Source organism: Somniosus microcephalus, chromosome 13 (genome assembly GCF_052327205.1).
Source record: "Somniosus microcephalus isolate GS21.2 chromosome 13, FLI_Smic_1.0, whole genome shotgun sequence".
Taxonomy (NCBI): Eukaryota; Metazoa; Chordata; class Chondrichthyes; order Squaliformes; family Somniosidae; genus Somniosus; species Somniosus microcephalus.
Genome location: NC_140999.1, coordinates 66,539,457 through 66,561,526, shown reverse-complemented (window position 1 = coordinate 66,561,526; position 22,070 = coordinate 66,539,457). Strand labels below are relative to the sequence as shown.

At 50.2% G+C, this 22,070-nt stretch overlaps 1 pseudogene across 1 annotated transcript in view; it reads left to right on the top strand.

The window, feature by feature from the left end:
* The first annotated feature begins 3,437 nt into the window (after positions 1 to 3,437).
* Positions 3,438 to 22,070, top strand: part of LOC147108393 (zona pellucida sperm-binding protein 4-like) — a 70,373-nt pseudogene continuing 51,740 nt past the window's right edge. The window contains exon 1 of the transcript XR_015080498.1: positions 3,438 to 3,475. The product of XR_015080498.1 is annotated as a zona pellucida sperm-binding protein 4-like (transcript). The remainder of the gene's footprint in view (positions 3,476 to 22,070) is intronic.

Here is a 22,070-nt window from a genome sequence, read left to right as displayed (position 1 = left end):
TTCGCGTACTCCTGGCAGAAGAGATGGATGTGAGCCTTGCCCACATCCCACCATAGCCTCAAGGAGGGGAAGCCCCCCTGCTTCCTTCTCCAGCCGGCCCAGAACCGACTGAATGAATCCCAGAACCGTGCGTCCTCCAGCAACAGGTTGTTAAAGTGCCAATACGCGGACCCCCCCCGTGCGCGCAGCGGAACGAGCTCCGCCCACACCAGGTGGTGGTCCGTGCACGGCACCAGCCGCATGGAAGCTGCCGGAATGCAGGAGACGTATGCCCGGGAAATGTAGAGGCAGTCGATGCTGGACGCTCCTCCCCCAGACCTCACAAAAGTGAAGGCGCTGGAGTCGGGATGGAGATTTCGCCAGACGTCCACCAAGTCGAGGGACCCGACCAGGTCCCTCAACTTCTCCATCGCCGCCGGGCAAGGCAGGGTGCCCGTGCGGTCCCTCGCCTCGAGGGTACAATTAAAATCACCCCCGAGGATGATGCACTCGCCCGCGTCGACAGAGCTCAGAAGAGTGGACACTTCTTCAAAGAAGCGCGCTTGCTGCGCACCGGTCTGAGGGGCGTACACGTTCACTAGATGGAGCGGCACGCCCCCCAGGCGAACGGTGACCTGGAGCAAGCGGCCCGGCACGAGCTCCTTGACCCCCAAGATCTCCGGCTGAAAATGCGGGGCCAGCAGGATAGCCACCCCACTGGAAACACTGGAGAGGTGACTCATGCTGACCCCTCCTTGCCACTCCAGGAGCCACGTGGCTTCGTCTCCCGGAACGGTGTGGGTTTCTTGCAGGAAGCACACCGCATACTTCCCGTCCCGAAGGACCGAAAAGTTATTAAACCTGCGGCTAGCTTCCCTGCTGCCGTTGATGTTGAGGCTGGCTATGGTTATCTTCATTTCAGAAGCACAAACCAACCCCTACTTATGACTAACGGGGGAAGGGAGGGCGGCCACTAGTCGACCGCCACTCCCTTAGCAGCCCAGTGAGGAATAGCCGGAACTGACGCAGCTCGGACGGGCCCACGCCCGCGTCCGCACTCTTGGTCTTGTAGGCTGCACGGGCCGACTCGATGAGCAGCGCCAGCCCCGACCATCTGTCGAGGGCCTGCTGGGTCCTGTGACGACCCAGGCACGTGGCCACAAAGTCCCAGAGTTCCTTAATGGGAATGAGGGGGGTCCCGGCGAGGGGCGCGAGGTCATCCATCGCCTCATCGGCGATGGACTCCCAGTCCTCCTCAGCCCCCACCACCGAGTCCCCGTCCTCCTCCGGGGGGTGGCCACTGGCGGCCGAGCCGTCCACCACGCAGTGCGTATCGAGCGGCTCGGCCGCGACGGCCGGCCCCGCCTCCGCCCGGATCCCACCCCCAGGATCGGTAGCGGAGGATTCCTCCCTGGGCTCCTCTAAGGGGGCCGTGCCAGAAGACGGTGGCGGTTCGGAGACCCCCTCCGCCCCAGGCGCCGGAACGACCGGAGAGATCGGGGAGACGGGAGAATACGTAAAACCGACCCCCTCCAAGTCGCCCGGTGCCGGAGACACAGGCAGAGGGTCCTCCTCTTCCGCACCAACGGCCTCCGACCCAGCAGATGGGGTAATTTTTTTACATACCTCGACTAAGTCGAGCAGCACCTGGGAAAGGTCCGGGCCGCTCTGGGCGAGCTCATCTTCAGACGACTCGCCCGACCCGGTCCCCTGGCCGCCCGACTCGTCGAGGGGTAAAGCCACTGATAGGGGGTCAATTTCTGCCGCGGGTTGTTCCGCAACCCCACCCCCCCCGGGCAGGGTCGTATCCCCACCCCCAGGAGGCACGAGCTGGGCAGACACCTCTGCCTCAGCCTCCCCAGGGACAGGCGACCCCTGCCGATCGCTAACGATGTTAACAGCGGTGGGGTGGGGCGCAGTACCCGCGGCGGGCGATGACTCCCCCTGACCGGCGGGACCTTCCTCCTCCCGGTCCTCCTCCTCATCAAGGGGGTCGCGCCTTTTTTTGAGTGCGGAGGGGTAGAGGGAGACCTCCATTTCTGCAGAGGCCTCCCATGCTCCCTCCGGTGGAGCGAGTTCTTCGGGTCCCCTGGTCCCAAGCCCGGCCGCAGGTTCTGGCGCTACCGCCTCGGCGGTCGCGGCCACAGGCTCGGGCACGAGGGCCCCCCCCCTCCGCACTCCGCGATTAACGCGGTGACGCTCTCGGGCGTCAGCGGCTCCATATTATGGGGCACGCCCTCCACGGGGGGAACTGCCCTACGGTTCTTAGTTTTGTACCGCGCCTTCTTCCCGACCGGACGCTCCTCCTCCGCCCCGCCGGAGGCCTGGATGGCGATGGCCTCCGACGACGACCGTACCCCGGTAGCATTTGTTTGGGGGGGGCACGGCTAGACCCGGGGGGAGGAGCGGCGGCGGTGCCAGCCTCGGCCACGCCAGTCGCCCTGGCGGCCTTGGAGGCGGGGCAGTTTTTCCGAACGTGCCCCACCTCCTTACAGGCATGGCACCGCACGCTGTCCGTCGTCCAGAAGACGCGGTATGGGGTCCCCTCGTGGAGGACTGTAAAGGTCCCTTCCGTCTCCCCCTCCCGCGCCAGCTGAATAAAGGCCTGGCGCCGGAAGGAGAAGGCATGGCGAAGGCTGGCCTCCCGGAATCCGAGCGGGATCGGCGAGATCCCCGACCTCACCTCCCCAAGTTGGTGTAAGTGGGGGAGGAGGAGCTCACCGGAGATAAAGGGCGGGACGTTGGATAGTACGACCCTCTGCGCGGTGGCCTCAAGAGGGTCCACCGGCATGAAGGTCACACCCACGGTGAGCCCCTGGGCGATGGCCAGGGCCACCGCCCGCTCGGACTCCAGGATGAACACAGCCTTCCCATACATCTTCGAGGCGGCGACTATGGCCGGAGGGCCGACATCCCCAGCCATAGCCTTAACACACGCCTCGATGGTCATGTTGGGGTGGGTGTAGCTCTTCACCCCAAGCTTCTTGGTCAATAGGCGGAACGGCGACGGGGCAGCAGCGGAAGTGGGAGCGGCCACGGCTTTAGTTGCCACCGCCACGTATGATCTCGCCGGCCCCGCCGCCGCCGCAGATGTAGACGCCATAGTGGGGTGGATTTTCGAAGAGCTACACACACCCCAAAAGTCACAGGCCTGAAGGCGTTAATGGCCTCGGTAGTAAGAGTCTTCCCCTGAGCAGAGGGAGTGTAAATTAACTGGCCCGCCTCTCCCCTTGATGGTGTTAATTGGGAGGGGGGCCCTTTCTTCCCTCTGCTCAATGGGTAATTAGTAAATTTAAAAAAAGAGGTGCCTTTTGGAGAGGCAGAGAGAGGACAAGGAGAGAGAGAGAGGGGGTTTGAGAAGGAGGGGGGCCGCAAAGGCAGGGTCCCCACTCAAGATGTTGTTCGGTGGGTGGGTGTCGGCAGGGTGCACTCCCCCGATGGCAAAACAAAGTCTTAAGATGGTCTTCGGGCTGGGGGAGAAGATATCTTCGCCTGGGTAGGCTGGAGACAGCCCAGGCTCAGCCCCACACCAGGTCTTCTTAACGCAGGGGAAAACAAGCTTCACCTGGGCAGGCTCCAGCCAACCCAGGCCAGGCTTTCGGCCCGTCTTCTTTCCTCCCCCCGCCTAGAATGTAAAGTCTTTAGGGGGAATGCACAGAGACACCCACCTGCAGATGGTAAAGTTGCAGCTCCTCCCCTCCCTCCAAGTGGAGCTGTGTGGTATCCTCTCTCCCTCTCTCCCTCTCCTGGGCTGGAGGCCAAATTGGGAGGCAGTGATGGAAAAGGCCTCTCCCGATATAATGCTGGCCTCCTCCTCTGTCCTCTACTCCTCCCTCTCCAGGCACCTCTGTAGATGATGGTGGTTGGTTGGTTGTAGGCAGGCCTCCTACACCACTAGCAGCAGCTCAGTAGCACAACCTTCTCCTCTGACAGCAAGGAACAGACTGAGCACCTTCACTTGTTTGTTCCTTTGTTAATTGTTCCTAGTTTCCTGTGTTAATTGTTCCTAGCCCTGTGTTAATTCTTAACGGCCTGTTAGCTGTTCATGGGTTTCACCTGGTTTCTTGGTATATAAGTTCTGTTGTTGCTTCACTCTTTGCTCAGTCCTCACTAGGGTGAACCAGGGAGTTAGTCTGGACAATGTTCCTTGTCTTGACTAGGTGCTCTGTGTGACTAGCCTTTTCTCTATGGTAGCTTGCCTTCACAAGCTGGTTGCCATGGTTCTTGTTTGTGTTTTAAGATGTACTTAAGTCTGTTGTTCTGTTAAGTTGCTTGTCTTGGTAAGGTGCTGTTTGGACAAGCGTGTTGCTATGTGGGAGCCGTTGGGAGCTTGTCTTGAGCTTTGCATTGATAAGCCGATTAGCCTTGGGGTAGCTTGTCTGGAGTTTCGCCTCGGCAAGCCGCTTGCCCCTTGTGGTAGCTTGTCGCAAGCTCAGTATAGACAAGTGGGCTTTCTCATGGAAGCTGTCCAGATTTCCTATCTTGACTAGCCGTCTTGTAACTGGTCTCTAGTTCTTATGTATGCTTGTTGTGTTTTCTGTCTCGAGTTTTCTTGTCTCTAGTTCTTATGTATATTGCTGTGTTCCTTGTGTTAATCTCGTTATGTGTGAATCTAGTAAAGTTCAAACAAAGTACGGTATATTTGTCTCTTGTCTGGTTTCTGCATTTGGGTCCAGAACCTACCTTACCCGGAGAGCCCGGCCCCGTGTGAACACGGCTCCGTGGCTCCCCAACCCTGACAGGCAGTAGCATCCGAGAATGGAGAAACAGTCGCAAAGGGAGGGCTTGAAGGATGAACCTCAGCTCAAGTAGCAGAACTAGTGGCTCTCACGGAAGCATTGAAATTGTAGGGGGTGTCCTGTGGTGGTGGCGTGTGTGCCCAGTCAGTTATGCCTCTGACTGTTTTGTGAGCGGTTTGAATCGCTCCCATGACCCTGGGTTCTGGACACTGGACTTAGGTACAAGGCGGCGGTACAGAGAAGACTCGAGTAGACAGGTGGTTGGATGTAAACAAAAACCAAGATTTTATTGAAAAGGAAAAACTGATACAATGTTATGGAAAATTACTAGTGTACACTTCTACAGGCAAAAATACAAAAGAATAACTATATACTTATACAGGGAATGGGGAACACACGGCACATCGAGGGAAAACAACTATCTTAACAATCCCCTTATCCTTATCCCACCCCCTATACCTAACTAGATTAAGCTATGAGGGGTCAGAACTTCATGCTCACCAATCAAAAGCGTTTGCTGGACTCAAAACAGCGGTGGGGTTCGGGGTTCGCTCTTGGTGCTCTCTGGAGCCTGCCGTCGTCACGTGGTCTCCGGGTGCTGCAAGGGCGTTGTCCAGGTTCGAGTACCCCAAAGTTAAAGGCCCTGATTTTCTGCCAGCCGTCGGGCGGCTTTTCAGGTGGGCGGCGGCCAAAAATCGCCGAAATAGGGGGTCACGACCCCCCCGCCTGATTCCCCACCCCGTCCGACTTTCGGACCGCCGTTTCTCCACGAGTTGATTCAGTCCTGCCTGCCGCTGGTGGGACTGGCCGTCGGGACCCTAATCAGCAATTATTGGCATGTTTAATGTCATTTTAGGGTGCCCTTGCGATTTTCAGGGGTTCCCCACACTAAACACACCTGCGGGGAACCCCGCTGATGAAACCTGGCGTGAAGCTTGCCGGCTTGCTTGCTCTCAGCTGCAGGTCATTCGGGAAAGCTGCAATTTTAAGGGACAGCATTTGTATGTTGAAGGACCTTGTTTTTGCAGGCTTGGGGCTACTTCTTCAAGGCTTAGGCACAGCTGTGGAAGGTTGGAGCCTCACACACTTCTCCAATGTAATCTCCTGGGAAGCCCCTCTCGCCAACCTCACTCAGCGCTTCCTCAGCGGAGGCATCTACCAGAAGCATGGTGTAATGATATCAGCAAATAGTGATGTTATTTGCCTGTTTGATTATCATGTCTTACCAGCATAGTTGCCTGATTGATTGCTTGTGCCTGACCAGCAGAGGGCCTGTGACCGAGACAAGCAATGCAGTTTGGTTTAGTTTCAGTTTCATTCTAGATGCATCACTAGCCTGATGTCTCCTGTAAAGCTGGTAAAGAGAGTTGAACAGACTTTAGATTAAAACTCACTCTCTTACATGAATGTGTCATCATTGAACCCACAAAGAAATCAATACATGGTGTCAGAAGTGACTGAAAGAGATGAAGAGAAAAAATCTGAAGTTAAATCAGCTCTCCACATATTAGCAAGCCAAAAGAGAACATCGTTACTTACCATTAGAGAATAGCTAACGAAGTGAAAAATGGAAGGTTTACACCCACCGGCGATGCTTCAGATGACAGGTAATGTGGCTGAAAATTGGAAGAGATTCAAACAATGTTTAGAGTTGTATTTATCAGCAATCGGAGCTGACGAGAAAGGTGATAAAATAAAAGCGTCACTGTTCTTACATGTCGTGGGTGATGAAGCGCTGGAGGTGTATAATAACTTCACATTCGCTGTTGATGGAGACAAAATGAAGCTAGATAAAATAATGGAACAGTTTGAGGCCTACTGCATACCTAAACGTAACGTGACGTTTGAGAGGCACAGATTTTTCACGTGTACAGAAAACAGGAGAGACTATTGATCAGTATGTGACTGAACTGAAAAACAGAAGCAAATCGTCTGAATTTGGGGGACTGACAGACTCGCTGATAAAAGACAGACTGGTGTGTGGTATTCCAGATAATGGTCTAAGGGAAAGACTGCTTAGAGAGCAAGATCTAGACCTGGGAAAAGCCATAGCACTGTGTAGGGCTACAGAGACTGTGAAGTTGCAGGCAAAGGAACTGTTCAGTGACAGTAGCTGCAATGTGGATGCAGTGAGAATGAACGGACACAAACCGTTTAACAAAAAGAGCGCCAATGTGAAAAAAGAGGCGTGGCCAGCGAACAAAAATGAAAGGGGCAACCGAAAGTCATGCAGTCGATGAGGAGTTCTATGTAGATGTTGTGTCTGAAAACAAAAAAGAAGAAAGAGACTGGATGTTGACACTAAAAGTGAATGACATACACATTCCATTTAAATTGGATACTGGAGCACAAGTTAATGTGATATCAGAGACTGATTTTAAGAAAATTAGACCCAGACCAAAGATACATGGAATAAAAGTGAAAGTAACAGGATACTCAGGTACTGATATACCAGTGAAAGGAAGATGCATTGTCAAAGTAACACACAAGGACAGAGAGCACACGTTAGCATTAATCGTGGTGCCAAAGGATGTGCAAGCCATACTAGGTTTAAAAGCCTGTGAGAGACTGAACCTGGTAAAGAGAGTCCTTGTTGTGGAAAGTGAAGGAGAGACAGTCTATGATGAACTCATGAAAGAGTACAATGACCTATTTAAGGGTCTAGGCTGCATTCCAGGAGAACACACGATCAGAGTAGATAAAAGTATGACACCGGTCATACATCCATGCAGAAAAGTCCAGTTTGCTCTTCAAAAGCAACTGAAGGCAGAGTTGGACAGGATGGAAAGCCTGAATGTGATTCAGAAGATAGATGAGCCAACTGAGTGGGTGAGTTCCCTCGTCGTAGTGGACAAAAAGAATGGAAAGCTCAGAATTTGCCTGGATCCAAGAGATCTAAACAGAGCAATAAAGAGAGAGCACTTCAAGCTCCCTACATGTGAGGAAATCATGGCACAGTTTGCAAATGCAAAGTATTTCAGCAAGTTAGATGCATCATCAGGATTTTGGCAGATGAAATTGGACGAAGCAAGTTCAAGACTGTGCACGTTCAACAGTCCATTTGGCAGATACAGATTCCCAAGGTTACCATTTGGCATTGCCTCAGCTCCTGAAGTGTATCACAAAACTATCCATATGATCTATGAGCACCTGGAGGGAGTTGATACGTCAATGGATGACATCATAGTATGGGGAACCATGAGAACTGAGCATGACGAGAGACTGAAAAAAGTGCTGGAAGCAACAAGGAAAACAAACCTGAAGCTGAATAGAGAGAAATGCCAGCTTGGGGTGACAGAACTGACATTCGTGGGAGATATCCTTAGCAGTGAGGGCATCAGACCAGATCCCAGAAAGGTGTCCGCCATTGAGAATATGCCAAAGCCACAATGCAAAAAGGACGTGCAGAGGTTTAATGGAATGATCAACTACATGGGTAAATTCATATCCAGCCTCTCAGAAAAGATGGCACCACTGAGAAGACTAACTGAAAAGAACATAGAATGGGAATGGAATCATGAGCATGAGATGTCATGGAGCGATCTAAAGAAACTGCTCACAGAGGAACCAGTTCTGAGGTTTTATGTCACAGACTATTACTCCCTGTATCCAGAGGTTTGTAGACTGTACACCACCACTGCAGATGCTGTGATAACATGTATGAAAGCCATATTCTCCAGACATGGCGTGGCAAGTGAGGTCTTCACAGACAACGGACCCCAGTTTTACAATGCAAGTTTCCGACACTTTGCCAAAGAGTGGGACTTTGTCCACACAATGTCAAGTCCTCACTTTCCACAGTCCAATGGTCTAGTGGAAAAATAGATCCAGACAGTGAAAAGACTGATGTACAAGGCAAAAGACAGTGGAACTGACTTCTACCAGAGCATGCTTGTATACCGCACAACGCCGCTCGAGTGTGGTATGTCACCAGCCCAACTCCTTATGGGACGTCGGCTAAGGTCAAACCTACCCATCCCGGAGAACTTCCTGAAAACAAAAGAGGGGGAGAAAGTGAGGAAGTTCAAAGAACAACAGAAAGAAAAGCAAAAGTACTACTATGATAGAGGAACACAAAACCTACCTGAACTCCACACTGGTGACCAAGTAAGGTTCAAAGACAAAACAAACATATGGACTCAGAAGGGAACTGTCCTGAGTGAAGTTCAACCAAGATCATACACCATTCAGACAGATGAGGGTGCTTTTCTGAGAAGAAATCATCGAGATCTTCTCATGGGACCAGCCACAGCAGGTCAAGAGACTGATACTGTTGAACAACCTGATCACACAGCAGGTCAAGAGACTGATACTGTTGAACAACCTGATCACACAGCTGAGAAACAATCATCTGAGGCAACTCAGATTCAAGGACAATCAATCAGAAAATCCTCAAGACACGTGAAGCCTCCTGAGAGACTCATTGAGCAAATTTAAGGACTATTGTTATAGAAGGAAGTAATGTTATCTTATTCTTTCTTCAAGTTCTAGTGTATTTACATATTTCATGTGAACACACAAAGCAAGGTTAAAAAACCTTGATCATGATAATGATAATGTAAGTTCATTAAGTGTTACAGTTAAAATGCAGATTAATACAAAGAAAACGGGCCAGAAATTCCAGAACGGGGCTTGCAGCGCGTGCAAGCCCCGTATTTGCACTTACCCCGCGCTCCTGCCGATCAGCTCCAGGGACGCCTGAACTTTGAGAAATAGAAAGCACATTCCCGGGCAGCGTATGACGTCACGCCGCCCAGGAGTGCAGCCAGCGCGGACCCAGGAGCGTGCAGTGTAAGTGAGACACGCCCCTTGAGGTCTCAGTTTCACTGGACATGCCCCCAATGTTTCTGTCAAGCTGCTTTGCTTTTTTACATGCAAAGCAGCAGTTTAAATAGGTTTTTGGAAGTTTTTTGAAGATTTTGGTAACTTTTATAAACTTTTTAAAATGTTTACATTATTTTGAGTAATCTGAAGTAGTTTTAAAGAGAATTAAAGCAATTTAAAGAATTTTAAAAGTCTTAAAAGAATTTTTTTAATTCCATTTATTTATTTAGCAATGTCGTCGTCATACGTGTCTTCACACTGTTCCCTTTGGGGAACTGTATGAAGTGGTGGAAGGATTTATGGCCGTGATTAACGCTCATTCCGTGACCGTAACCATCTTTGAACCAGCCATTAGGGCGGTTAGTTCTATGGCGGGAGGGTTTTACGGGCTCCCACAAGCTATACAAGGAGGGGGGGCCACCCACACCCACGGACGCAAACATCCCACTGGATGTCAACCCAGAATTTAGAGCCGGAGCTCCGACTCCACTTGCCAGGACTGTCTGGAGTGGGGTTCGAAACCCTACCCTGATCTGGCCCAGCGGCGGGGATCCTATCGCTATGACAAACGCCCAATCCGATTAGCAACGTGAAATGGCAGCATAGGGCACCAGTCACGGGGAGGGAAAAGGCGCAGGAAACGTATGGGTGTCACCTTTTGTGCGGAGTGGGCCTTTTGCGTAGCAGTAAGCATCCCCGCCGCTGGGCCAGAAGGAGTAGGGTTTTGAACCCCACTCCAGACAGTCCCGGCAAGTGGAGTCGGAGCTCCAACTTTAAATTCTGGGTGGACATCCAGCGGGATACTTGCGTCCGTGGGTGTTGGTGCCCCCCCCCCCCTCAGATGGGTTGTGGGAGCCCGTAAAACCCTCCCGCCATAGGACTAACCACCCTAATGGCTGGTTCAAAGATGGTTACGGTCACGGAATGAGCGTTAATCACGGCCATAAATCCTTCCACCACTTCATACAGTTCCCCAAAGGGAACAGTGTGAGGATACGTGCGATGATGACCTCTTGCGCAATGCACCTCCTTGGACCCTCAGTCGCAGATGCGAGGGGGCAAGTCGTGCAAGTGTTAAATTTTTTATTTTATTGACATGTAAAATGTTGGCCCAATAATTCCCTTCCAAATGCGCTAGTACGGTCGGGGTACTTACGCATCTGGCCGGATGAAATGCCGGTTTTCAGCATGCACAGTGCATGTGGGGAAAACCGGCATTTCCTGTCCTCTGAACGAAGGGGTTCAGAGGCAGAACGCGTGCGACTGCACAGGCAGCGCGTGCGCAGTATAATTCGCCGCTTTCATTAATGCTTTCAGTGAGGTCCAGTCATTACAACTTACACATGAAAAAAGCATGGGTACAGTTGCTACAGAGGCTGCGGAGGAAGATATTTCTTATCGTGGAGCTTCTGAAAGTATGTATGTCTGTATATATTCCTTTGCGTGTTATGTATATATTCCTTTACTTATGTGTATGAATGTATTATTTAATTATGACTTTCAGAGAAAGTAACTTATTGGAAAATCATAATTAAAAACATACATTCATAGTAAAGGAATATAAAACATACATACATATACGTAAAGGAATATATGTGGACATACATACATAACTCATTCTCACATTCCATTCACACAGCCACAATTGCTCCTTCTACCTACCGTTCTGAAAACCCTTTAAAAAAAAAAAAAATTTTAACTTTAAAACTTACTTAAAATTTCTTAAAATAACTTCCCTCCCTTTCCCAAACAAAAATATTGCATTTCAAAAGCTCCACGATAAAATATATCTTCCTCCGCAGCCAATGAACCACTTTACACTTGCTTTTTTTCAGTGTAACTTCTAAGGACTTAACCTCACGGATTTCATGAATGAAATCCACGAAGTTCACTGCGCAAGCGCTGCCTGTGCAGTCGCACACGCTCGAGGTCTGGAAATGCCGGCGTTCCCCGCATGCGCTGTTCATGCTGAACGCCGGCATTTCCAACGGCCAGAAGCGTGAGTAAGCCGACCGCACTCATGCTTCTGGCCTGGAATTTCTGGCCCAACATGTTGTTAGTTAAAAGTAAAATACTTTTGTTTTAAGAAAAGGAGATGTAATGATATCAGCAAATAGTGAAGTTATTTGCCTGTTTGATTATCATGTCTTACCAGCATAGTTGCCTGATTGATTGCTTGTGCCTGACCAGCAGAGGGCATGTGACCGAGACAAGCAAGGCAGTTTGATTTAGTTTCAGTTTTGTTCTAGATGCATCACTAGCCTGATGTCTCCTGTAAAGCTGGTAAAGAGAGTTGAACAGACTTTAGATTAAAACTCATTCTCTTTCATGAATGTGTCATCATTGAACCCACAAAGAAATCAATACACATGGGACGCCTTTTTTTCCTTCCCTTCTTGCCATTAGAGGATCTCCAGCAGCAGAGGTGGCAGCAGCAGAACCAGGAACAGCAGGATGAGCACCAGGATCACCAGGCTGCTGCTCACTCACCTGTAGCTGCACAGGCCAGAAGGGGCCAGTGCTTGGAAGTGGCTTGATAGCACTTTGCTGCACTTTAGGGGGTCATGGGGACCCGTTTCTGCACTGGCAGTCCTACTCAGAAGGATGTCCATGAAGGTCTGGTTTCTCTGTTCAATAGATGGCTAACGCTCCTCAAGAGATGTCATTCTCTTATGAGCACTCACCATGTTTTCCGTACCCTGGCGAGTTATCTCCTCCATGGAGGTTGCCAACCTTTCCATGGTGATGCATTCCTGCGCCAATGACTCCACAAAGGCTCTGCTCATGGTTGCTATGGACTCCTCCATTCGCTCCACACTCGCAGCGACCCTGGAGACAAAACCTGTCAGAGACTCCTGCATCTGTGCATGGAGATCCATCACCTCTTCTCTTGCGGATGGACCCAGAGGCAGAGGGTTGACATGCAGCGCAGCTGAGCTGAGCTGGCAGAGTCCTGCGCCCTCCGACGAGGACTCTCCACTGCTGTCCCTGTCTCCAGAATCTGCTGAGGCTCACTTGTGAGCTGTGAAACACCAGGTGACAACACTACTCTATGTCCCAAAGGTCCCTGATGTGCCTTCAATAACCACAAAACTAGAAGTTATAAACTTTAACAAGTTGGCTTTTAATCACTAAGATCAGAGCTAACATCTCAACACACTGACTGGCTCGCAGGAGTGAGTCATAAAGATCCTGGGATCTTTATGTAAGAGAAGTCAGGGGTGGAGCCAAGAGCCAAGACCTGGAACATTCCAGGTTAGTCAGGAAAGAGGAAGTGAAACTATACACCGTGTGGGGGAGGGTAATATACATGAGTGCAAAACGAATACAGGCAAGCCAAACACATTTCATTACATTCACCCCTTCTTTAGATTTAGTCCATCGGGGTGATGTTTCTTAAAAGTTGGTATAAGTGAGTCTGTCAGGAGGTTTTGCGGTTCTCCGTGATCGGCGCAAAGCCGGTTGGGGTGCCTCTAGGGGAGTGGATTCTGGTTCCTCCGCTGTCCGGGCCTCCGCAATGTCTTCCAGGTTATCTGCAGTGTCCTCCAGGTTAAAGTTGGGTATTGATACCTCTGGGCGTCCTGTCTCTTTTTGGTGTAGGTCTTCCTCGGGTAGTCTCTCATCGTTCTCTCCGCTCCCCGAGGGAGCGAGGTCTTTTATGGAAAGAGTGTCCTCTCGACCGTCAGAGTATTCGATATAGGCGTACTGAGGGTTTGCATGGAGGAGCTGTACCTTTTCCACAAGGGGATCCGTTTTATGGCCTCTCACGTGCTTCCGCAATAGTACTGTCCCCAGAGACGTCAGCCACGCGGGTAGAGATATGCCCGAGGTAGATTTTCGGGGGAAAACGAACATCTTTTCGTGAGGGGTAGCATTAGTGGCTGTACATAACAGAGACCTTATGGAGTGGAGCACGTCTGGGAGGACTTCCTGCCAGCGGGAGGTCGGAAGGCCTTTTGACTTTAAGGCTAACGTGACAGCCTTCCAAACAGTAGCATTCTCCCTTTCCACTTGCCCATTACCCCGGGGGTTGTAGCTAGTTGTTCTGCTAGTGGCTATCCCCTTTGAGAGCAAGAACTGGCGCAGTTCGTCACTCATAAATGATGTCCCCCTATCGCTGTGTATGTAGTTCGGCATGCCAAACATGCAGAATAGATTACCGAGACACTTGATGACCGTGGCACTGGTCATGTCTGGGCAGGGAATGGCGAAGGGGAAGCGGGAATATTCATCGATGATATTGAGGAAGTATACGTTACGGTCAGCAGAGGGAAGGGGTCCCTTGAAGTCCAGACTTAGGCGCTCGAATGGCCGTGTGGCTTTGATAAGGTGTGCACGGTCAGGCCTGTAGAAACGAGGCTTGCATTCCGCACAGATGCGGCAGGCTCTGGTCATTGCCCTGACCTCCTCGATGGAGTGGGGCAGATTGCGGGACTTTATAAAATGGTATAGTCGGGTGACACCTGGGTGACAGAGGTCGTTGTGGAGACCCTGTAATTTGTCCGTATGAATGCTGGCACACATTCCCCGCGATAGGGCATCTGGGGGTTCATTAAGGGCTCCCGGCCTGTACATAATATCATAGTCGAACGTGGATAGTTCGATCCTCCACCTGAGTATTTTGTCATTCTTGATTTTCCCCCTTTGTTTGTTATTAAACATGAAAGCCACCGACCGCTGGTCGGTGAGCAGGGTGAAACGTTTGCCGGCTAGGTAGTGTCTCCAGTGCTGCACTGCCTCCACTATAGCCTGTGCCTCCTTCTCGACAGAAGAGTGCCTGATTTCAGGTCCCTGAAGGGTTCGGGAGAAGAAGGCCACAGGTCTCCCAGCCTGATTGAGGGTCGCAGCTAAAGCAAAGTCTGATGCATCGCTTTCGACTTGAAAGGGAATGCTTTCGTCCACTGCACACAGTGCAGCCCTTTCAATGTCCTGTTTGATACTGGTGAAAGCCTCCTGAGCTTCAGCTGATAGTGGGAAGGACGTCGATTTAATGTGGGGTCGGGCCTTATCAGAGTAATTGGGCACCCATTGGGCATAATACGAAAAAAATCCCAGGCACCTTTTTAAGGCTTTGGGATTGTGTGGCAGGGGCAGTTCCTTTAGGGGGCGTAATCGGTCAGGGTCCGGTCCAATTACCCCATCTTCCACCACACAGCCGAGGATACAAAGACAGGTTGTGTTGAAGACACATTTGTCTTCGTTGTAGGTTAGATTCAGCTTTAGGGCAGTTTTTAAAAATCTCGCAAGATTTAGATCGTGGTCTTGCTGGTTGTGCCCGCAGATAGTGACATTGTCCAGATAGGGGTAGGTAGCTTGTAGTTTATTCTCGTCAACCATGCGGTCCATCTCACGTTGGAAGACCGAGGCCCCATTTGTTACCCCGAAGGGCACTCTGAGAAAATGGTAGAGGCGTCCGTTCGCCTCAAAGGTGGTGTATGGGCGGTCCTCCGTTCTAATGGGGAGCTGGTGATACGCGGATTTGAGGTCGATAGTCGAGAAGACTCGGTATTGCGCGATCTGGTTGACCATTTCTGATATGCGGGGTAAAGGGTAGGCGTCCAGCTGGGTATAAATATTAACAGTCTGGCTGTAGTCAATTACCATCCGTTTCTTTTCGCTATTTTTAACTATGACTACTTGGGCATGCCACGGACTGGTACTGCATTCAATAATGCCTTCCCGCAGGAGTCTGTCCACTTCCGCCTTGATAAAGTGTCTGTCTTCCAGACTGTACCGTCTACTTTTAGTCGCTATGGGCCTACAGTTCGGAGCGAGATTAGCGAATAAAGAGGGCGGGCTGATTTTTAAGGTTGATAGGCCACAGACTGTGAGTGGCGGCTGGGACCCGCCATATGCTAGCGTGACACTTTCGTGGTGGCACTGGAAGTCCAGGCCCAAGATTACATTAACACAGAGTTCTGGCATCACGAGGAGTTTAAAATCCTTGTAGTCCGTGCCTTTTACAGTCAGTGTTACCACACAGTAGCCCAAAATGTCCGAAGTATGGGGCTTAGCAGCCATAGCAATTCTGCTCTGTGTAGGGGTTACCGTTAATGAGTGCCGCCATACCAGGCTAGGGTGGATAAAACTCTCGGTACTCCCACAGTCAATTAAACATTTCGTTAAATTCCCGTTTACCTGTATGTTCATCATGGATTTTGTCAACGGGTGTGGCCTGGATTGATCCACCGTGATCGAAGCCACTGTTGGGCCCTGGGCGGCCGTTGAGTCGGGAAAAGATGGTGGATCCCAAGATGGCGGTCCGCACGGCACGCATGAGGCAGTGACGGAGTTGGAAATCGGATTCCCCCTGCAGACTTTGCTAAAATGCCCCTTTTTCTTACATTTGAAGCATGTAGCGTCCTTCGCTGGGCATCGTTGTCTGGGGTGCTTGGCCTGGCCGCAGAAGTAGCATTTCGGGCCTCGAGACATTGCCGCTGTAGTAGGACTCCTGGGTGAACTTCTGCGTGGGGACTCCGGCGGTGTAGAGCTGGTCTGAGACCTGGATGGGGAAGATGGCTGATTCCAAGATGGCGGCCCGCTCGGTGCGCATGAGGCGGTGAGGGCCGCATGGCCAGAAGAATAAGAGTCAGAGTTTTTCTGGGCCACGTCCAGCGATCGCGCAGTGGCCACTGCCTTTTTTAAGTCCAGGGCCTCCTTCTCCAGCAGTCTCTGCCGGATATAATTCGATTTGAGGCCCGTGATGAAGGAATCGCGGACCAATTCGTCAGAGTACGCGTTGGCCGTCATGGCCTTGCAGTTACAGTCCCGGACCAAGTCCTTTAGGCCCTGTAAGAAATCGTCCGTTGATTCCTCAGATCGCTGCCTGCGTGTAGCCAGCAGATGTCTGGCGTACACTTCGTTTACTGGCCTCTGGTATTGGGCCTTCAGGATAGTGATGGCCTCCGTGTAAGAGGTGGCATCCCGGATGAACGAATAAATCCGATGATTAACGCGAGTAGTCAGTAGACTCAGTTTATCTACCTCGCTAGCGGATGAGGCTCTCGCGAAGAGTTCGAAGCATTTGAGCCAGTGTCCAAATTGATTTGATGCTTCAGCAGAATGTGAATCCAAGTCCAGACGCTCTGGTTTTAGGAGTCGACCCATCCTAGTATTCTTTAGTGATTAAAATTGATGTGCCTTCAATAACCACAAAACTAGAAGTTATAAACTTTAACAAGTTGGCTTTTAATCACTAAGATCAGAGCTAACATCTCAACACACTGACTGGCTCGCAGGAATGAGTCATAAAGATCCTGGGATCTTTATGTAAGAGAAGTCAGGGGTGGAGCCAAGAGCCAAGACCTGGAACATTCCAGGTTAGTCAGGAAAGAGGAAGTGAAACTATACACCGTGTGGGGGAGGGTAATATACATGAGTGCAAAACGAATACAAGCAAGACAAACACATTTCATTACAGTCCCCCTGAAGTGAGTGTCTGCGCTGGTGCTGGGTGTGCTTACTTCTACTGACGCTGCGCCCTCAGAGGTTGGAGCTTCCTCTGAGGAGTCTGGCTGCACAGCCTCTTCCTCCTCCACAGTGGGGACGGGGGCTCTGGATGGTCCTGTGGGGGAGTAGAGGAAGGAGTTAGAGATGTGATGCCAAGGTTACATGCACATTTGAGTTGACATCTGCTGACACCTGCATCCATGCTGCCTTGGTCTCAGTGGGAGGCCTCTTCCTGCCTGACCTAGGGAAGAGGACCTCCCTGTGGGCCCTAACCCCATCCAATAATGCCTGCAGTAAAGTTTCATCGAATTTGGAGGCAGCTCGGGGTCTGGCACTGGCCACAGCTGCTGCAGGCTCCTCTGCCATCCTGTATGGTTCGTTTGGAAGCCAACAGAGGAAGCAATTCTTGCTGTGGACCTAGAAAGCACCACGAATGATGACACCATACTGTGGGGCTTCCTGACTGGAAATGAACAATTAGCAAGGCTGCCCACACGCTGGAAATTAATTGGCCACTTGAGGGAAAATTGCGTGCAGCTGGCTGACCCATTTTTTTGTGTGTCAGAACCCCACATTCGGGGAATCCGACCATTTCCCACACAATCCACAAAATCGGGCCCAAAGTCTCTGTTTGGGTACTTTACCTTGCAGGGATGATTCTTCGTCGCCAGCCGACAGTTTGAGTTGGTGTGCAGATATTCGAAGGTCGGCTGAGGCTGAAGGCCCGATAATTCGAAGCCTCCCCTCAGTTCGTCTCCTCAGTTGGTCTTCTTCAGCCGGCCTCCCTCAGATGGCCTTCCCTCCGGTGGTCTTCCCTCCTCCCCCTCGTCGCATCCCGCCTCGCCTGGCCTGAATTGTCCGTGTCCGCCTGAAGCAGTGCGGGGCTATTTTTCAGATGGAGTGGCAAAAGGCACAGGCAAAGGCCAAGGGGTAAGCGCGGGACGGGGCAAGAGCGGCAGCCACGAGGGCGAGGGGCCGAAGAGCAGAGAGAGAAGAGAAGAGAGGAGCAACCCGCGATTGCTACCCGGGGGCCTTCAACTATACTCCTTTCGAAAACCCTTATTTGCGCTCCAAATCAGGTTAGTTCTTTGTCTTAATCTTGGCGGGCTATTTTAAATAATGGTAGCAATCCATACTAACTGTTTTTAGATGGCCGGTAATCGCATCTACCGGCCCGATAATTGACTTGTATTGTCATGGATGTTCCTTGATGGGCCTGTCCAGCCTCGATGACTCTCTTAATCTGTTTCTGATTATATATGTAGACTGCTTGATGGCATTAACTGTGGGCCTAACTGAATTTAGATTTGTCTCCAATTCAGTCTAATACATAATTCAGAGTCCTGTCTGGTTTCAAAATACAAGTTTCTCTTCACAGAAAACTGCAGCTTGGGTTTGGATCCACAAGCTGTCTGCGTTGCAGAGTCCATTTTAAAATCCCACAGGCTTTCTGCCACGAGGCACAGATGCCATATTGGGTACCCTTTTTGATTTAAAATGTCCACGCAGGGTCCCGTTTATTAATAACAGCCTTCGGGGAAATGCAGAAATTTTGCAAATCTTACAAAATTGGCAAAAGGAAAATGAGTAAATATATACACAGATAGTAGATATGCGTTTGGGGTAGTACATGATTATACGGTAGCGTGGAATAGGAGAGGATATGTAACCTCCGGAGGAGGACACCTAAAGCATGAGGAGGTAGCAGTGATTAAAATAAAGGCACACTGTAAGATAGTGAGCGAGCAACAAAAAGGAAATTAGTTAGCTGATCAAGCAGCAAGAGCAGCAGCGGACAAAGAGATGCCTACACCAATAGCAGTAGGTAGAAGAACAGCAGAGGGAAGAAGTACTGCCTAGTGATCATAGACCAGTTTACAAAGTGGGTGGAAGCATTCCCCACCAGAGACTGCACTGCTCAGACTGTGGCCCGAATATTTGCATACGACGTGATACCGAGATGGGGGGTCCAGTTGCAAATAGATTCAGATCAAGGTACCCACTTTACAGGAAAGGTAATGAAAGAAGCTTGTAAGCCACTATGAGTAAGACAGAAGTTCCACATCCCCTATCATCCGCAAAGCTCAGGCACGGTAGAGCGAATGAACGTGGATAAATGTGAGGTTATCCACTTTGGTGTCAAAAACAGGAAGGCAGATTATTATCTGAATGGCAATAGATTGGGAGAAAGGGAAGTGCAACGAGACCTGGGTGTCCTTGTGCACCAGTTGCTGAAGGTAAGCATGCAGGTGCAGCAGGCGGTTAAGAAGGCAAATGGTATGTTGGCCTTCATAGCGAGAAGGTTTGAGTACAAGAACAAGGATGTCTTGCTGCAGTTGTACAGGGCCTTGGTGAGACCACATCTTGAGTATTCTGTGCAGTTTTGGTCGCCTTATCTGAGGAAGGATATTCTTGCCATGGAAGGAGTTCAGCAAACATTCACCAGGCTGATACCTGGGATGGCAGGAATGACGCATGAGGAGAGATTGGGTCGATTGGGCTTGTACTCGCTGGAGTTTAGAAGAATGAGAGGGGATCTCATTGAAACTTATAAAATTCTGGCAGAACTGGACAGACGAGATGCAGGGAGGATGTTCCCGATGGTCGGGGAATCCAGAACCAGGGGTCACAGTCTAAGGATAAGGGGTAGGCCTTTTAGGACAGAAATGAGGAGGAATTTCTTCACCCAGAGAGTGGTGAACCTGTGGAATTCTCTACCACAGAAGGCAGATAAGGGCCGGGCCGCTTTCAAGTGCGAGGCGCAGCCGGGCCATCGATCGCATCCGCTGATAAGGGCCGCACTCGGGCGATCACGGCGAAGATAAGGGCCGCACTCGGGGGCTGAAGGGAGACGGCGTCGGGGGACGGGTGAAGACCGCCAAGCGCGGGAAAACCGCCATTTTGTGGGCGGAGGACGACGGCAAGAGCGGGAAGCCGCCATCTTTGATAACAAGTAAAGAAAATAAAATCTGAGAAATTGCAAATCTACAATGCCTAAACACGGGAATATTAGCACCTTTGATAGTGACCTCGAAGATTGGGCCATATATGTTGAAAGAGTAAAAAATTATTGTAAGGCCAATAAAATTCGTGACCAAGATAAAGCTCTAACATTATTAAATTTAATGGGTGCGAAGACATACGGGCAATTGAAACACCTGTTATCACCAGATGAACCGGCGGATAAGACGTTTGATGAGATTGTTACTGTCCTGAAAGATCATCTAAACCCCACGCCGCTGATGCTAGTGGAACGATTTAAATTTTACGACAGAAGGCAGCTACAGCATGAAAGCAATGCTGAATATTTGCTGGAATTGCGTAAATTAGCGAAATATTGCCAGTTTGGAACGGGACTGACAGAGGCACTTCGAGACAAATTTGTGTGTGGTTTATTTAAACAGGATACACAAAAGCGACTGCTCGAGGAGAATGAGCTGACGCTTGAGAAGGCGGTCACTATGGCAGCAGCACACGAAGCCGCAGCGAGAGGCACGGCAGTAATGCAGCTACGGTCACCGGAGCTCAGTGCACACAAATTGGGTGTGAGTTCTGGCAAATGTTATCGTTGTGGAAAGACAACGCATGATCAGAACCAGTGTTGGTTTAAAAACCAAGAATGTAGAACTTGTGGTAGGCTTGGACATATAGCTAGAGTATGCAGGTCAGGGAAGAAGACCAGCAACAAGAAGTCACCGCAAGGAAAATACGCAAAGGTACACAAGGTGACCGAACAGGAGTCCGATTCAGATGCTAGCAGTAATGAACTGGCAAGCTTAAGCTGTAATGAACTGGCTAGCTTAAGAGTACTCAACGCTGGTAAGGGTGCAGACCTCCAGACAATTTGGGTCACTCTTCAGATAGAAGGAGTCCAAGTAAAACTGGAATTGGACACTGGATCGGCATTGACGGTCATAAATAAGAAAGACTACGGAAAGTTATTCCAACATATTCCCCTACAGGATACGGGGATTATATTGAAAACATACACGGGGCAAAGAGTGTACCCCATCGGGAAAATAGAGGTTGCAGTGGTCCACAAGGGCGAAGACAGTCAAATAACGGACTTATATGTGATATCTGAAGGAGGTTCTCCACTACTAGAACGGGAGTGGATTAGGAAAATGAATATGGACTGGCATTTCCTACAAACAATAACGAGTGAGAACTCGGTGAAGATAGTCGGCCCAGACTCTGGAACGGATGATGGTAAGCCCAACTCAGGTGCAAAAGACAAAGTTTCAGCACAGAATTCCACTGAGCAACAACAACATAGTTTAACTGTGGATTCTGAGTCTGGCAAGTCTACTGATGTGCCCATTTCTGAGGGACACCGGGCTCGAACTCAACTCCATTTCAAACTACAACAGCAATTAGAACAAATGATTCGCCGTTTTGAGCAAGAGATGAATGAAATAAAAAAGTTATTTGTTACAGAGTGGGAGAATCTGGAAAGTCAACAGAAGCAACTGATGGAGAAAATGGAGCAGGAGCACACCAACCATCTGCGTGAGGAGGCCGAACGAATCAAAGCTGATTCAGGTTCTGAAGGTGCGTGCCATAATCTGGTGTCAGAAGAGTTAACGGTCAGCCAACTCCTTCATATGCTGAGGGACAAGACTCTGAAATGGGAAAAACTTGAACACGAGCTGCGATCTTCAAAGGAAAAGGGTTCGGAGCTCTCAAAAGTCATTGAGATGGCTGATGTGACGACACAGACTGAAACGACTGCAACAGAGCAGCCATTGGATGCCAAAAGTACGCTGACTCACGTCAATGTAGAACAACAGACCGCTGAAACAACTGCTCCGGTAGAGGGATTGCATAGTCCGATCAATCAATCTCCAAAGGAAGTTGAAGTATTAAAATCACAAATGAGGTCACTAGTAAACGACTTGCTGAAAGCCCAGAAAAAGCTGGATGCAGAGGTACACATGAAGAAGTCTCTTCAGGAAAGATGTCTGGATTTGGAACAAGAGCTGGCTAACGTCCAGCTGGGTATGGAGGAAATAGACGACCCTCTCACTGGTCTAGCTCAGGACGACACCGAATATTACCATGACCTGGTGGACGACACCG